The sequence below is a fragment of the Terrapene carolina genome, unplaced genomic scaffold (genome assembly GCF_002925995.2).
Source record: "Terrapene carolina triunguis isolate 2854851 unplaced genomic scaffold, T_m_triunguis-2.0 Scaffold232, whole genome shotgun sequence".
Taxonomy (NCBI): Eukaryota; Metazoa; Chordata; order Testudines; family Emydidae; genus Terrapene; species Terrapene triunguis.
In genome coordinates this window covers 7276375-7289567 of record NW_020664583.1, presented here as the reverse complement: position 1 = coordinate 7289567, position 13193 = coordinate 7276375, and the positions used below count along the sequence as shown (strand labels likewise).

Below are 13193 nucleotides of genomic sequence, written 5' to 3'. Positions count from 1 at the left end.
CGAAGCCTTGAGTGTTATATGCACTTAATAGACATGTTATTTGGACCCTACCATGCCTCTGTGCTTCCTTCATATTATGTATGTTGTGTAAAGAGCAAAGGACACAACAGATGTATGGTTTGATTTTTCTTGCATACATAATCAAGGCTAATCTCATGCTTTGTATGGCCTCAGATAAGACTGGCAACCTTCTGGTGTGTGTGTCCATATTTTGTGTGTAAGTAAATCAGGCTATCAATTGCTTCCTCTCAATTCTTTGCTGTAGGGAGGTCAGGCTGACCTAAAAGATGCAAACCTGTGCAGGGCCCTAAGTAGTCACTGGATTGCTTGTTGTGCTTATGGCCAGATTGGTACAGAATGCAAAAAGCAGAGGTTCTTTGAGAGCAAATGAATCCAGATGAGAAGCCAGTGACAACTCATCAGTTAGGTTCTGCATTTCCAGGGACAGCATCAGGGTTTATTATTCTCATGAAAAAAGTGCAGTGTCTCAACAAGTTTAACACATGTATTCTCCATTAAGGTGAGTAATAGTTATACCTTTTTTTCTAGAGAAAGATTTTTCAATGGTCTGAGTCAAGTCATTCTTGATAAATGATCCAAGTGCTTCTAGCTCACTGATACCTTGTGGCTCAAAGATGTTTGCCTCAATCTGAAATATTTTGTGAAAACAATTAGTAGGCCAGACATTGGAGGGTGGAATCACATAGCAGGCTGTGTGTAAAGGATGTTTAGCACGAGCAACTCTGTGGGCAGACCAGGGCAGTTTGTAAGGGGGCAAAGTGAGGATGATGGTGGAGCCAGTGAGCAGAGCCTTCAGGAGCTGAGTGGGCTGTCTGGGCACTGCAGCTGCTTGTGCCAGTCCCAATAACTGCCTTTGAGGCAGCTATTTAGTGCAGTGATCCCCAAACTGTGGGGCGTTCCCCACTAGAGGGGCACGGCAGGGCCTGGGACAGCCCCCACACAGGGGTAGGGAGGGAGCACCACCTGGCTGGGACTCCTGGACCCTGCTCCTGGCCCTTGGCCTGGGGGCGTGGTCACATTCCAGTACTGGTAAGTGGGGGAGTGTAAGAGGAAAAGTTTTGGCACCCCTGATTTAGTGCTTATGCAGCTGCCAAACTGCAACTCCTCCTCAAAGCAGAGTGTACAACTCTGTGCCCAACTACCATATATATGTACATACGATATATAGATATATATCAGCTACAGCAGTGGAGAGAGGGCATCTGGGGAAAGCCTCTTCCACTCTGCTGTTCTAATGGGACTTGAGGAGGACTGGGTCCCTTCTCAGTTAACTGATGGTCAGGGATATTTTTTGGGTTGCACGGCCCACACAGAAAATTCTTTGCTAACAGGCCAAGAATAAGAAGGGATAGCACCTTCCCCATCCCTTCACCAGCAACTGGACCAGGACAGAAATACAACCCATAGCTGATTCAATGCAGCATCAATCCACTGATCATGCATGGGTTTTAGTGTTGAACTAGAAAAACTAGCATTTTCTATTAAAAAGATAGATATTATAGATACTTGGACGTGGACAAAATATTGTGGCTGCAATTATTGATTTTAAAATATATGATAATTCATGTGCAAATTAAGCCTGGTCTCATGCCCCTGTGAATTGACAGCATGGTCCTGGATGTTGTAATGGTTGGGTGCAATTGCTATGGAATAATCAGCATAAACTGTGGCCACCACAGTTGTCAGTATAAATCAAGCTTAAGCAAACACAGCAGGCTGTATAATCACTGGAGCCAGCCACAGGAAGGAACCTTGATCACATGCATTTGTCAATGCATTACAATAACTTCCTGTTTCATGTTGTTTTGCAACAACTATGGGGAAAAAATGAACAGAAAGCCTTTGATAAAGGCTGCTCAGACAGCTGAAACATTAGTTATTTGTTCTTGTACTCATCTTTATTAGTGGTAAATGGATTTATCTCCTGGAGCACACAGCTTAAGATATAAATATACACTTAGCTGGCATTACCTAGGAGCAGTGCCCTTCTTCGCCCACTGTTTCTACTAGAGTTTTTAACTGCTCTATATTAACGCTGCTGAATATAAATGAAATCCCAGAGCAATTTACCTGAAATTGTTTGACTAGCTGCTTCGGTTTTACTTTAATCAACATCTCATATTTTCCCAAGTGCCGTTTCAAAAGCTCCTCATAGGTGAGCTCAAAAGTGACTTTGCTGGCTGCTACAATGTTGACTGAAACGGTGAACTTTTCAGTTTTTCTCCCAGAGGCCCTAGAAATGTTAAGCACAATAACTACAAATCAGAAAAATACCAATATAAGAATCCCCTGGATGCTTTTTCTTATCAATAAGAAATTGCTGTCACACTACAACCATTAAATCTTTTCCCTGGTTTCATTTGTTTTAAGAATCAATATAAATGTAATGTTCTTATAGTTTTTAACATGCCTAAAAGTACAGTTTCAATTCTGACCTACACAGCAGTAGGTATTTTGACTAGACAGTCCTTGAAAGTGACTTGGATTGGCCAGCTAATTAAGAGAGATTTCCTAGTGTGAACTAGAAAGTACTGAGAATTTGGAGCTTCAGCCTAATAGGTGCATTGCAGTCAGTAGGGGTTGAGGGTGCTCGGCATCTCACAGGAGTGCTCAACACCTTGCAGGATCCAGTGGTTAGAGGCTACGCCCTAGGACAGTGGTTCTCAACCTTTCCAGAGTATGTCCTCCTTTCAGGAGTCGGATTTGTCTTGTGTATCCCCAAGTTTCACCTCACTTAAAAACTACTTGCTTACAAAATCAGACATAAAAATACAAAAGTGTCACAGCACGCTATTATTGACAAAGTGCTTACTTTCTCATTTTGTCTGTATGAAATTTTAGTTTGTACCGACTTTGCTAGTGCTTTTTATGTAGCCTGTTGTAAAACTAGGCAAATATCTAGATGAGTTGATGTACCCCCGGAAGACCTCTCTGTACCCCCAGGGGAACACATACCTCTGGTTGAGAACCATTGCCCTAGGATATTGATTTGAATTTGGCTCAAGTGGGTGGTAGTAACCAAAAGTCCATTTTGAAATCAATAGCTCTTTGGTGCTCTGTGTAAATGGGGCAGGTTGCATTAGCCTAGTTGTTAGTGGACATGTGTCTACATCACAAAAACTCGCACTAGATTTAGCAGCCTCTTTTCAGGCATCAAGGATTAAATAATTATGGAAACTGAGCTACCCTGATAAGAGGTGGTTGCTCCATGGCAGAGTTGAAACATTGATGGAACAATGTGGGGAAGCTTTCACTGATGCTGCCCTATGTCACACCCACTCTGTGTCTAGATAGGGAAACCAGAGAATCTTCTTAATGTGAGACTGTTGCTGTATGTCAGTCTGTATGATTTAAATATATGGTGAAAAGCTATGAGATTCTTGGAGAGCAGCAAACTGCTTCTCCGGCAGTGACAGGTACTAGTCACATCACTTAAAGCACTACTGGAAGACACTCAGGCTTTGTCTTCACTACAGATATAGATAATAATATAAGAACGGCCACATTGTGTCAGACCAATGGTCCATCTAGTGCAGTATCCAGTTTTCTGACAGTGGCCAACACCAGGTGCTTCAGAGGAAATGAACAGAACAGGCAATCATCAAGTGATCCATCCCCTGTCTTACACTCCCAGGTTCGGGCAAACGGGCGGTGGGGACCCGGGGGCGGGGGGGGGGGGGGGGGGGGGGGGGTTTCGACCTAAGATACGCAACTTCAGCTATGTGAATAGCGTAGCTGAAGTTGCGTATTTTAGGTCGACTTACCTGGCTGTGAGGACGGCGGCGAGTCGACTGCTGCCACGCTGCCGTCGACTCCGCTTCCGCCTCTTGCCGCGGTGGATTTCCGGAGTAGATGGCAGAGCGATCAGGGATCGATTTTATCACATCTTCACTAGACGCGGTAAGTCGATCCCCAATAGATCGATTGCTACCCGCCGATCCGGCGGGTAGTGAAGACGTGCCCTCAGAGTATGGGGTTGCATCCCTGACCAGCCACTGATGGACCTGTCCTCCAGGAACTTATCTAGTTCTTTTTTTAACCCAGTTATAGTTTTGGCCTTAACATCCTCTGGCAACGAGTTCCACAGGTTGACTGTGCATTATGTGAAGAAGTACTTCTTTTTGTTTTAAACCTGCTGCCTATTAATTTAATTAGATGACCCCAGTTCTTGTGTTATGTGAAGGAGTAAATAACATTTCCTTATTCATTTTCTCCACACCAGTCATGATTTTGTAGACCTCTATCATATCCCCCCTTAGTCTCCTCTTTTCCAGGCTGAAAAGTTCCAGGCTTTTTAATCTCTCCTCACACAGAAGCTGTTCCATACCCCTAATAATTTTTGTTGCCCTTCTCTGAACCTTTTCCAATTCCAATATATCTTTTTTGAGATGGGGCAACTGGGTCTTCACGCAGTATTCGAGATGTGGGCATACCACAGATTTATATAGAGATATTCTGATATTTTTCTGTCTTATTATCTATCCCTTTCCTAATGGTTCCTAACATTGTTAGCTTTTTTGACTGCTGCTGCACATTGAGTGGGTGTTTTCAGAGAACTATCCATAATGACTCCAAGATCTCTTTCCTTAGTGGTAACAGCTAATTTAGACCCTATCATTTTATATGTATAGTTGGGATTATGTTTTCCAAAGTGCATTACTTTGCATTTATCAACATTGAATTTCATCTGCCATTTTTCAGAGTGGTAGCCATGTTAGTCTGTATCAGCAAAAAGAACGAGGAGTACTTGTGGCACCTTAGAGACTAAAAAAAGTATTTGAGCATAAGCTTTCATGGGCTAAAACCCACTTCATCGGATGCATGCAGTGGAAGATACTGTAGGAAAATATATATACACAGAGAACATGAAAAAATGGGTGCTGCCATACCAACTGTAATGAGGGTAATTAATTAAGGTGAGCTATTATCAGCAGAAGAAAAAAAACGTTTCTGGTGATAATCAGGATGGCCCATTTCCAACCGTTGACAAGAAGGTGTGAATAGCAGAGAGGGGGGAAAATTAGCATGGGAAAACAGTTTTACTTTGTGTAATGACCCATCCACTCCCAGTCTTTATTCAAGCCTAATTTAATGGTGTCTACTTTGCAAATTAATTCCAATTCTGCAGTTTATCGTTGGAGTCTGTTTTTGAAGTTTTTTTGTTGGAGTATTGCGATTTGAGATCTGTAATTGAGAGACCAGCGAGGTTGAAGTGTTCTCCGACTGGTTTTTTAATGTTATAATTCTTGATATCTGATTTGTGTCCATTTATTCTTTTGTGTAGAGACTGTCCGGTTTGGCCAATGTACATGGCAGAGGGGCACTGCTGGCACATGATGGCATATATCACATTGGTAGATGTGCAGGTGAACGAGCCTCTGATAGTGTGGCTGATGTGATTAGGTCCTATGATGGTGTCCCCTGAATAGATATGTGGACAGAGTTGGCAACGGGCTTTGTTGCAAGGATAGGTCCCTGGGTTAGTGTTTTTGTTGTGTGGTGTGTGGCTGCTGGTGAGTATTTGCTTCAGGTTGTGGGGCTGTATATAAGCGAGGACTGGCCTGTCTCCCAAGATCTGTGAGAGTGAGGGATCATCCTTCAGGATAGGTTGTAGATCCTTGATGATGTGCTGGAGAGGTTTTATTTGGGGGCTGAAGGTGACAGCTAGTGGCGTTCTATTACTTTTTTGTTGGGCCTGTCCTGGAGTAGGTGACTTCTGGGTATTCTTCTGGCTCTGTCAATCTGTTTCTTCACTTCAGCAGGTGGATATTGTAGTTTTAAGAATGCTTAATAGAGATCTTGTAGGTATTTGTCTCTGTCTGAGGGGTTGGAGCAAATGTGGTTGTATCTTAGAGCTTGGCTGTAGACAATGGATTGTGTGGTGTGGTCTGGATAAAGCTGGAGGCATGTAGGTAAGTATAGCGGTCAGTAGGATTCCGGTATAGGGTGGTGTTTATGTGACCATCGCTTATTAGCACTGTAGTGTCCAGGAAGTGAATCTCTTGTGTGGACTGGTCCAGGCTGAGGTTGATGGTGGGATGGAAATTGTTGAAATCATGGTGGAATTTCTCAAGGACTTCTTTTCCATGGGTCCAGATGATGAAGATGTCATCAATGTAGCGTAAGTAGAGTAGGGGCATTAGGGGACAAGAGCTAAGGAAGCGTTCTAAGTCAGCCATAAAAATGTTGGCATACTGTGGGGCCCTGCGGGTACCCATAGCAGTGCCGCTGACTTGAAGGTATACATTGTCCCCAAATGTGAAATAGTTGTGGGTGAGGACAAAGTCACAAAGTTCAGCCACCAGGTTTGCTGTGACATATCCGAAGAAGTGGGTTGTAGCCCACGAAAGCTTATGCTCTAATAAATTTGTTAGTCTCTAAGGTGCCACAAGTACTCCTGTTCTTATTACAGGGGATATTGTTCCTGATGGCTTGTAGTCCATCTTTGTGTGGAATGTTGGTATAGAGGGCTTCTGCCATTTTGTTGTCTCCTCACCCAGTTTTGTGAGAAACCTTTGTAACTCTTCGCAGTCTGCTTTGGACTTAACTATCTTGAGTAATTTTGTATCATCTGCAAATTTTGCCACCTCACTGTTTACCCCTTTTTCCAGATCATTTATGAATATACTGAAAAGGACTGGGGGACACCACAGACCCCTGGGGGACACCACTATTTACCTCTCTCCATGCTGAAAACTGACCATTTATTTCTACTCTTTTTTCTCTATATTTTAACCAGTTACTGGTCCATGAGAGGACCTTTCCTCTTGTCCCATTACAGTTTACTTTGTTTAAGAGCCTTTGGTGAGGAACCTTGTCAAAGGGTTTCTGAAAGTCTATGTACACTATATCCACTGGATCACCCTTGTCCACATGCTTGTTGACACCCTCAAAGAATTCTAATAGATTGGTTCTAATTCTAATAGATTTGTTTTTACATTGAGATAGCTGTCTTGATGTAGAAACCTAGTGGAGACAAGGCACAGGTCATTTTTACTTTGATGTAACTCATCAAGGTCAACCCTGGACAGGAAGATATAAGATTGACCTAGCTAGCTGAGGTCAGGTATATCCTTCCCCTCATCTGGGGTTGACCTCAACTACCTACACCAAGGTAAACACTACCTGTGCCTTGTCTCCACTAGGATTTTTAAACCAAGATAGCGATCTCAAGTTACCTGTCTAATTGTAAATGCACACCTCTTTTTGCAATGACTATATAGATAACACAGAGATGCATGTGGTAGAAGACCTGAATAGGATAGAATACCAATTCCCAAAATGAGTTAGGAATGACAATAAAATGGCCAAAGCACAGAGAACAAAGTTTAAATCCAACCACTGAATGGCTGGAATGAGATTAAATTTGGTCTCTTAACACCATTTCACACAATCATACATCCAACAGTCAAATAATTGCCACGTGGTATTTAAAAACATTCATCTTGTCAAATGGGCACTAAGATACTGTTGTGGTGTTCTCAGTATAAATGCCTATATTAGATTCAGCAGATCAATGCTAATCAAATATGTTATTCAATTTACACCTCCCTATGAGGCAGGAAAATATTAGTGGTGTGATGAGGCACAATTAATGTTTGTCAAGTTTGGCACTTTGCTGAAGTCCCCAGGTAAAAGGAAATGCAGAGTCAATTACAAAATTAATGCCATATCAGGGTGAATAAGAAAAATGGTTTCTTCTCTGAGTCATTGTTCACACAGATTCCACTCTTGGGTGTGCACATGTCCCATGCATGTGAAATCAGATTCTTTTTGGATAGCAATGCCCACTGGGGCAGCACCTGCACACTGGATAGTCTTTGCACCCCCCACCAGAGGGCATACAGGGCGGTGCAGGCCCAACTGTCCCTCCATTCCTTCTTACTGTTCATGGCAGCAAGACAGAAATCCTGTAGTGTTCACTTACTCTGACTACCATACAATCTTTTGTTTGGGTAGTTAATAGTGGTTAATATAGTTAGTATAGCTATTCGTTTTTTGTTTATGCCCATTGGCAACCCCCCTCATCCCCCTAAAATTTAGAATAGGTTTGGGGATACCCTTGGTGCTAGGACTCAGGACTCATAGGGATAGCCTCCTATTGTGAGGCTGCTATCCCGCTCAATGCTGGGCATTCTAGGTACTACTTCTGCCTTGGCCAAGGCTACATCCTTGGCAAATGATCGATCTGCTGTTCCTTCTCCAAGAGAATGCAGCAAGAGAGGAAGACCCAGCTCAAGCCCTGTCTTGTAGAGTGCTTGATGAGGGCCTCTTCAGAGCCTGAGGTGAAAGATCCCAAAAAGCCTGAATGGTCACTTTTGGCTAGTGCTCCTGTGAACTGCAGCTCTGCATCAAGCTGCCAGGCTCATTCTTCATCAAATGGATCAAAACCCCTCAACTACTAAATCGGGCAGAGCAGTCAAGTCTTCCTTCACCTAGTCATCATTGGAAAGAAGTAGGCAGAGCATCACCCCCAGAGTGAGCATAGGTTAAGGTCACCCTTGCCAGTGACCAGCAAAATTAGACACAAAACAGATCTCTGTCTCTTATGCCCCTCAGCCAAAAGGTGGCTCATGGCCCACATCAGGATCCTCTGATGCCTTAGCACCACTGGATGGTCAATGTATCCTCATGGTACTGCCTGCGACCATGGTGTGCACTTCCCTAGTACCAACTCCTTGGCACCAATAACCTTGGCTAGTGTCCAAATGAACATTTTGAATTATCAGATGTTTCTGTCAAAATACAACTATATGTCCTGGGACAAGATATCACAATGCATAGAGCAGTTTCCTCAGGAACATAGGGAGAACTAAAGTCTCTAGTGTCTGAAAGAGAGTTAGTGGCCCAAACATATCTGCAGGCTGCTTTAGATGTCTCTGATACAGTGCTACATACAACAGACACTTCCATTGTGATACACAGGGCTTCACAGTTCCAATCTTCTGGAATACCTAAAGAGGTCCAAATGATAATCAGACCATTGGGTCCTGGAAATTACAAACAAGGGGTATTCTATCCAATTCCAGTCCCTTCCTTTCCCTGGCCTTCTTCAGGAACCCTCTCATGAGATACTGCTAAAATGAATACTGCAATTCAGAGCATTGGAATACATGAAATGCAGAGGCAAGGGGTTCTACCCCCATCACTTTTTAATCCCAAATTGAAAGGGAGGCTGGTGTCCTACTCTAGACCTGAGACATCTCAACAGATTCAACTTTCATTTCAAGTTCAGGATGGTCATCTGGCCTCAATTATCCCCTCATCTTCATGACTGGTTTTTGGCTCTCAAGCTTCAGGACACTTATTCCCAGCTGTCTGTATATCCAGAACACAGAAAATACTTAAGATTCATAGTGGGAGACTCTCTATGAATACAGGGTGCTGGTCTTTGGGCTCTTCATGGCACTGAGAGTATTCTCTAAGTCCCTCATCACAGCCAGCTTAAAACAACACAGCATTCAGGAAGATCCGTGCCTGGATGAGTGGCTGATCTTAGGAAAATTTCCCCAGCTGGTGACCAACTGAGTTTGTGTGATTTTAGGATTCTTCACCACAATGAGATTCAAGATAAAAATAAACAACAAACAAAAAAACCCCACAACACACTTTTGCCAACCCAAAGTAGAGAATAGGAGCTGTGTTAGATTTGAGGTCAGCAAGAGTTTATCTACTGCAGGTGAGGTACCAGACCATAGTGAATCTCATCAATCAGCAGGCTCACCCAGAGATGTCTGCAAGAGCATGCCTCAGGCAGCCTTTGAGTCACATGGCCTCCTGCATCTACATCACTCAGCATGCCAGAGTTCAACCATCTGCAAGGGTGGCTGAAATCCATGTACTTACCCAGCAAGCACCAGATGGACATGAAGATGAAGGTCCTGCGAGAAGTCTTCTCCTCATCAGATTAGTGTAAAGACCTGCTTCACGTGTGCAATGGAGCATCCCTTTTCTGCACCTTTGCCTACCAAGATATTGGTGATGGATGCCTCCACATTCAAATGGGAGCTCATCTGGAGCACCTTCAAACACAAGGCCTCTGGTCCCCCCAGAAAACTCATATTCACATAAATATCCTGGCACTCGGAGCCATATATCTCGCATGCACAGCATTTCTACTTTTGCTTCAGGGATCCAGCTGATAACGGGGAACACCCACAGCCATACATTATGTCAACAGACAGGGATGATCATGATCATCTTTGTTCCCTCACACTGTCTGTAGCCTTTGCAGATAGGGTTAAGGGTCCCACCATTTCCACCCAGTTTGTCTAAATGGGTATCTAACTGGGTATTATCTAACTGTATTAGATCCTATGATTAGATCGCTAGGTTAGATCCACCCACGTAAGCTAGAGCTCATTCAATTTCCAAGACCCACCCTCCTTCCTTGCTTATACAGACTCGATCAACAATAGGATTCCATGTTGGCAAAAGAGCTGAGGAATGGCTGAATCTGCTCTGGCCTTTTATGCCCTGGGGTGAGGATGCGAGGATATCCAGGGCACAAAGGCAGCCCCAGTGGACATTGCTAGCCAAAAATAATCCGATTTCACATACATGTGGTGCTTGCACATCAGAAGTGGAATCTGTGTGGACAACACCTCTCAAAGAACCACTGTAAGTAACTGCTCTTTTGATATCAAATATAGGCTTCTCAAATTACTCCTATGAAACACAGGAACACACTTTTCCTATGGGACTGGAAGTGAATAACGATGCTATAAAGGTGTACACACTGATCTGAGTCTTACTGCAGGTCTAGTCAAGTATGTCCACGTGAAACCGCCTTCTCGTACTGCTTTTTGGCAGCTTCTTTCTCTTTTATATTTCCAAGATAGATGATGCCATCAATTGTCCTGCAGATGAAACAAAAAAACTGTGTGAAGATAAATGTATCAATATTTTACGGGCAAACCTTTGGGTTTGACAGTTTTACAGTAGGTCATTAGTACCAGATTTGCACAGAGACCCTAGTAAAGTGCTTGATAAATTATCACCCTTATACATATGTATGAGCTGTATTTAAAGCAGTCTGTTGAGTATAGGATAGTTTATTTACTAGGCTCTTAATTTTAATAGCATATTTTTCTTTTTAAACAAACTCCTCTGCTTCTAGGCAAATCTCTTATGCTGGCTGCAAACCTTATGTTGGTTGCAGCAAAGCAAACATATGTTTCTAGGAGGGGAAAAAAAGAAAAGAAAAAAAGAAAATTAATTATTTAACTTCAATTAACATCATCAAATATCCAATGTTTTGCACACTCATTGGCTGAAATACTTCAAGCGTGAAGGCTTTAGTTTTAATGCTGTAGATCTAGAGGTGCTCTTCTAGTGCACATATCTAGGATCAGATAGGTGTTAAATTGGCTGTACATTGCACAGACATAAGGCCCCAAAAGGGCTTCAGGTATATTTGTTGTTCTAGAAATTCCCCAGTGAAAAGTTTTTATCTAGGAGAGACATTAGTCATTTTCATGAAATGTAAATTCATTCTAAATTGTAGATTAAATTTAAAATAACCCAAAATAAAACAAACATTTTTGGAGCAGACAGAATTTCTGAGACTGGGGCGTAGCACTGTAAATGGCATGACACAGCTCTAACTATAATGAGGCAAGGTAGCTATAAAACACTAGCCCCCACCTTACTCCTGGTACACACATTTTTGCTATGGTATTTGCAATACCTCCAACAAACAAAGAGATTGAAATATCACCAAAAGAAAGCCAATGCTAAACAGTTTGGTCCATGTTTTCAGTGCTTCTTTTTTATTTAAACGTTCGTGCTAGGGCTGTCAAGCGATTAAAAAAATTAATCGTGATTAATCGCACTGTTAAACAATAATAGAATACCATTATTTAAATATTTTTGGATGTTTTCTACATTTTCAAATATATTGATTTCAATTACAACACAGAATACAAAGTGTACAGTGCTCACTTTATATTTATTTTTGATTACAAAAGTGATTTCCATTGCAAAATAAACAAAAGAAACAGTATTTTTCAATTCACCTAATACAAGTACTGTAGTACAATCTCTTTATCATGAAAGTTTAACTTACAAATGTAGAATTATTTACAAAAAAACTGCATTCAAAAATAAAACAATGTAAAATTTTAGAGCCTGCAAGTCCACTCAGTCCTACTTCTTGTTCAGCCAATTGCTCAGACAAACAAGTTTGTTCACCTTTGCAGGAGATAATGCTGCCCGCTTCTTGTTTACAATGTTACCTGCAAGTGAGAACAGGCATTCTCATGGCACTGTTGTAGCAGGCATCTCAAGATATTTACATGCCAGATGTGCTAAAGATTCATATGTCCCTTCATGCTTCAACCACCATTATAGGGGATGTGCGTCCATGCTGACGGGTTCTGCTCGTTAACAATCCAAAGCAATGCAGACTCACGCATGTTCATTTTCATTATCTGAATCAGATGACACCAGCAGAAGATTGATTTTCTTTTTTTCGTGGTTCAGGTTCTGTAGTTTCTGCATCGGAGTGTTGCTCTTTTAAGACTTCTGAAAGCATGCTCCACACCTCATCCCTCTCAGATTTTGGAAGGCACTTCAGATTCTTAAACCTTGGGTCGAGAGATGTAGCTATCTTTAGAATCTCACATTCGTACCTTCTTTGCGTTTTGTCAAATCTGCAGTGAAAGTGTACTTAAAATGAACAACATGTGCTGGGTCATCATCCGAGACTGCTATAACATGAAATATATGGCAGAATGTGGGTAAAACAGAGCAGGGGACATACAATTCTCCCCCCAAGGAGTTCAGTCACAAATGTAATTAACACATTATTTTTTTAACGAGCGTCATCAGCATGGAAGCATGTCCTCTGGAATGGTGGTGGAAGCATGAAGGGGCATATGAATGTTTGTTTAGCATATCTGGCACATAAATACCTTGCAGCGTCAACTAGAAAAGTGTCATGCAAATGCCTGTTCTCACTTTCTGGTGACTTTGTAAATAAGAAGAGGGCAGCATTATTTCCTGTACATATAAACAAACTTGTTTCTCTTAGCGATTGGCTGAACAAGAAGTGGGATTGAGTGGACTTGTGGGCACTGAAGTTTTACATTGTTTTGTTTTTGAATGCAGTTACATAACAAAAAAATTTACATTTGTAAATTGCACTTTCATTACAAAGAGATTGCACTACA

At 42.1% G+C, this 13193-nt stretch overlaps 1 pseudogene; it reads right to left on the bottom strand.

Annotated features, from left to right (window-relative positions):
- The window catches only part of LOC112103736, an 89466-nt pseudogene that overhangs the window by 26253 nt on the left and 50020 nt on the right, over positions 1-13193 (bottom strand).